This window comes from Vombatus ursinus, unplaced genomic scaffold, assembly GCF_900497805.2.
Source record: "Vombatus ursinus unplaced genomic scaffold, bare-nosed wombat genome assembly UNPS02014791.1, whole genome shotgun sequence".
Taxonomy (NCBI): domain Eukaryota; kingdom Metazoa; phylum Chordata; class Mammalia; order Diprotodontia; family Vombatidae; genus Vombatus; species Vombatus ursinus.
Window position 1 is genome coordinate 11,772,276 of NW_020954569.1, and position 5,478 is coordinate 11,777,753.

The following is a 5,478-nucleotide window of genomic DNA, read 5'->3' on the forward strand; positions in this document are numbered from 1 at the left end:
GCCTGTTAAAACTTATGAGAGCAGCTATGAAAATATGGCCACATCCAAAGCATGTGGATTTTTTGGTAATATTTTTATTTTATATTTAAATACAAAATGAGAAATATAAAACATTGTCATGTCCACATCAGACCATAAGAGAAAATTCAATATGAAAAAATAAACTTCCATTTCAAGAAAACCTATGTAACAAGTACTAAACAGTCTTTGCTTCCTTGTTGGTTTTCCTTGTTCTCTGCTGTGTATTTTTACTTCATTTTTCTTTTTCCTCCCCTGCCACCTTAAAGAACTCTACAATTAATTGTGGAGATACACACACACACAAACACACACTCCACACACACACACACATGCACGTGTATATATATATATATATATACACATATACATACATACATACATATATACACACACATATACACAGACACATACATATACATATACAAAGATATCTATAAACATACATATATACACTCATACATGTATGTATAAGACCATACCATGCTTATTTCCTCCCATCATCTGTTTCTATGAGAGTAGACAGCATTTTCTTTCATAAGTCCAAGTCTTTCCATGTTTCTCTAAATCAACCAACTCATCATTTCCTGCACTACAGAACTATTCCTTTATGTATTTGAACAGCATTTTCCTTCATAGGATCTTTGAGGTTAATTTGGGCATTTGTAATAGAATGATTTGGTTGATAAAAGTTGTTGTTTTTAAAAAAAATTATTTGTTTTCATTTTTCATCATTTACTTATATAAGATTTTGAGTTCTAAATTTTCTCCCCCTCCCCAGGATGTCATGCATTCTGATATAGGCTATACATGTACAATCATATTAAACATATTTCCACATTGGTCATGTTATAAAGAAGAATTAAAACAAAAGGGAAAAAAACACAAGAAAGACGGAACAAAATAATAGCATGTTTTGATCTGCACTCAGACTCCATAGTTCTTTCTCTGGATGTGGATAGCATTTTTCATTATGAGTCTTTGGGAGTTGTCTTAGATCCTTGTGTTACTGAGAAGAGTTAAGTCTATCAAAGTTGGTCATCACACAATGTTGCTGTTACTGTGTACAATGTTCTCCTGGTTCTGCTCACTTCACTCAGTATCAGTTCATGTAAATCTTTCTAGGATTTTCTGAAGTCCACTACTCATTTGTTATGGGACAGTGGTATATTACATTTGCATACCACAACTTGTTCAGCTATTTACCAATTAATGGGTGTCCCCTCACTTTCCAATTGTTAGCCACCAAAAAAAAAGAGCTGCTATAAATGTTTTTGCATGTGAGGGGCCTTTTCCCATTTTTCTGATCTCTTTGAGATACAGCCTTAGAAGTGGTACTGCTGGGTCAAAGGGTATGCACAGTTTTATAGCCCTTTGGGCATAGTACTAAATTAATCTACAGAATGGTTGGATCAGTTCACAACTCCACCAATAATCCACTAGTGTTCCAATTTTCCCACATCTTCTCCAACATTTATCATTTTCCTGTTTTGTCATGCTAGCCAATCTGATACATGTGAAGTGATACCTTAGAGCTGTTTTAATTTTCATTTCTCTAATCAATAGTGATTTAGAGCATTTTTATATAACTAAAGATATCTTTAATTTCTTCATCTGAAAACTGCCTGTTCATATCCTTTGGCCATTTATTAATTGGGGAATGACTTGTATTCTTATCTTATATTCTTATTCTTGACTCAGTTCTCTATACATTTTAGAAATTAGTCTTTTATCAGAGACACTGGTTGTAAAAATTACTTCCCTGCTTTTTTGCTACCCTTTTAATCTTGGTTGCAATGGTTTTGTGCAAAAAAAACTTTTTAAATTTAATGTAATCAAAATTATCCATTTTGCATTTCATAGTGTTCTCTATCTCTTGTTCGGTAATAAATTCTTCTATTCTCCAAGCACGTGTATTTTAAAGGACTCCTCCCTCATCTGTAGAAGGAAGGGTCTTGGACTAATTCAGGTTCCTTAACCTGTGATCCCTAATGTAAGTAGATAGATATAGATATAAATATACAAATACATACATATACATGTACATATATGAATATATTCATTTATAATATGCATATATTTGTATGTGTTTATGTATTGTATGTCTATTGGTCCCCAGGTTACACTTTTACTTAGATAGATAGATGGATAGATACATAAATAAGGATAATAACTTCACTTCAATAATATTAGTTTCTTTTGTAATCCTTCATATTTTATTTTATGTATTTTAAACTATTATTTGGAGGAGTCCACAGGCTTTGCCAGATTCCCTAAGTATTCTATTACATGACAAAAGGTGAAGAAATCTATACTAAATTATCTGTAAGAATTTTCACAGTTCTAAAGACTAGGGTCATCTAAATCTATTGTAGCACCTGCTTTTATCCCAAACTCACATAGTCCACTTTGGGTCATACATGTTGGAATGATGACAAGAAAGAGAAACAAAAGGATTTCATATCCTCTCTAGAGACTATGAAGGAATCTGAAAGACATGGATTGGCCCCTACCCACTAGTACTCAATTAACAAAGGTATGTAAGAAGGAAATAGGATGTTGGAATAATCCTATCTCAAATTTGTACATACTAAACACTTTTCATATGTTATTTCATTTATCCTATTTACATCCTCCTAACTGATTCAAAATTCTATGCACCACAGGGACTTTTCTAAAACTTTTCATCCCTCCTGAAAATTCCCATGGCTCCCTTCCTATGGCTTTTTCCATTCCCTGCTGCCACCAACTTTTAGGCTGAGACCCTTGATCATATTTCACTATAAAAACATTAAAACCATTTCATGTAAGCTACCTATCTCTCCTTAAAATCTCAAATCATTGCCCCACTATTTCTTTTTTCAACCTTGTCTTAGATGAAGAGGTGATTCCTCTCCTTGCCAAAGTAAACCCCTCAGCTTGTAAAAATGAACACATTATAGCCCTTTTCTTTCCAGAAGATTGCCCTGCCTTATCATTCTACTCTCACTAATCTTCACTCTTTCATTGTATCCTGGTCATTTCCCTGAGGGCTACAACAGTATCTATATCTCCTCTATCATCAAAAAGCACTCACAGAATCAGTTCATCCACTATAGACATCATACTATTACTCACCTCCCATTTATGCTTAAACCCCTGAAGAAGATGAGAGAGAGGGATGATTAAGCATTGATTAAGTGTCTTCTATGTGCCAAACACTGTGCTGAACACTTCAGAAATATTTTCTCATTTGATAGAAGACTATCTATAATTCATTACTCCACTGCCTTTATTCTCATTCAAAAAAAAATTTCCTCTAGTCCACTTCCTGATCTTTTCATTCATCTGAAAATGCTTTTCCCAAAGTTACCAATGATCTTTTAATGGCCAATCTAATGTCTTTTTTCCCTCAATCCTCATCCTTCTTGACCTTTCTATGGATTTTACATTGTTAAATAACCTTCTTCTCCTTGATATTCCCTTATCAGAGTGTTTTTTTATGACATTGATCTCTCTTGGTTTTCCTCCTACCTGTCTACCTGCTCTACTAAGTCTCCTTTCCTGAATCTTTATAAAGCACATATTTGCTAACCATGGATATACATCAGGGCTCTGTCCTGGAAGGAAAAAAAATAAAAGCAAGGAATGAAACAATATTTTATTAAATGCCTACTATGTGCTAAGAACTGTACTAAGTACTTTACAAATATTATTTCATTTGATCCTCACAACAACTCTGTGAGGTAGGTGCTATTATATCACCATTTTACAGTTGAAGAAACTGAGGCAAACAGAGTTTAAATATCTTGCCCAGGGTCACATAGCTAGTGAATGTCTTAAGTTAGATTTGAACTTAGGATTTTCTGACTCCAGGTGTATCCCTCTATTCATGACACATGGGGCCTCTTCTCTTTTCCCTCTATCATTGTACTTGTGAACCTCATAGATGTTTTCAAATTATCATCTTTTTGTAAATGATTCTCAGATTTTTATCTAGCACTAATTCCTTTTGACTGTGAGTCTCTCATCTCCAGCTGCATATTTAAGACACCTCAGAGTAGATATTATATATGTGTATGTGTATGAAATTCAATATGTTCTTAACTGAAATCATATTTCCCTCAACCCCACCCCCACTCTCTTGAACTTCCCTATTAGTGTTGATGGCACCATCAACCTTTAAGTCACCCAAGATTCCAACTTCAGTGTCATCTTCAACTCCTTGTTCTTTCTTTTGCCCTGATATCTCATGTGCTGCCTATTTTTTTCCTTTCTACATTCATAATATTATATATACACATACACACATGTATATGTGTGTTTAAATGTGTACATTTATATGTGTCTATGCACATATAAGTTCATATGTATATGTATAATTATGTGTGTCTAGGTGTATCCCTTTCTCTTCTCTGTTACTGCTGCCACCCTGGTGCCAAGTCATCACTTCAGGTGTGGTCTGTGCTATAGACTTGTTTGGTCTTACTGCTTTGTCTCTCTCCATTCATAAATCTTTTGCTCAGCTATCAAAAACAAAATTCTAACCATGTCACCACCCACCATCCCCATCCAATACACTCCGGTAGACCACTGCTTCCTTCAAGACCAAATAATAAAATCCTCTGTCACTTTTAAAGCTCTTCATAGCCTGTTCTACTCTTATATTTCTAGTCTTCTTGCACTTTCTTCCCTTCCACAAATTCTGCATTGCAATGATGTTGTGCTCCTTTCTGTTCCTCTCAGAAGATACTCCATTTCCCAATTCCATGAATTTTCACTGATTGACCCACACCTGGAATTCTCTCTTTACTAGTTTCTGCCTCCTGTATTCTCTAGCTTCTTTTAAATCTAAGCTAAAAATGGGGCAGCTAGTTGGCACAATGGGTAGAGCACCAGCCCTGGAATCAGGAGGACTTGAGTTCAAATCTGGCCTCAGACACATAACACTTACTAGTTGTGTGACCCTGGGCAAATCACTTAACCCCATTGCCTAGCCAAAAAAAAAAAATCTGAGCTAAAATCTATCTTTTGAAAAAAGCCTTTCTCAGGCTCTGTTAATGCTAGTGCTTTCCTCTGAGATTATTTTCTTTTTTTTCTCTGAGATTATTTTAAATTTATTCTATATATATCTTATTGATACATAATTATATATGTTGTCTCCCCATTAGTTTGTGAATTCCTGGAGGGCAGAGAGTGTTTTTGCCTTCGGCTGTATACTCACTGTTTAATAGAATGCTAAGCACTTAGTAGATGTTTAATAATTGCTTGTTGACTAGCAAATCAGTACTTGGTCTGTTGTTAAGTTTTTGAAAATTGCGTAGGGACACTGAGTGGCTAGGTAACTTGACCAAAGTCACAAGCAAAAACATAGGAGAAGCAGAACATGGTCTTATCCCTCAAAGAAAACAAAAGTAGATAGCTTCTTTTTAACAAAGAAAAGAAAAGAAAAGAAAAGAAAAGAAAAGAAAAGAAAAGAAA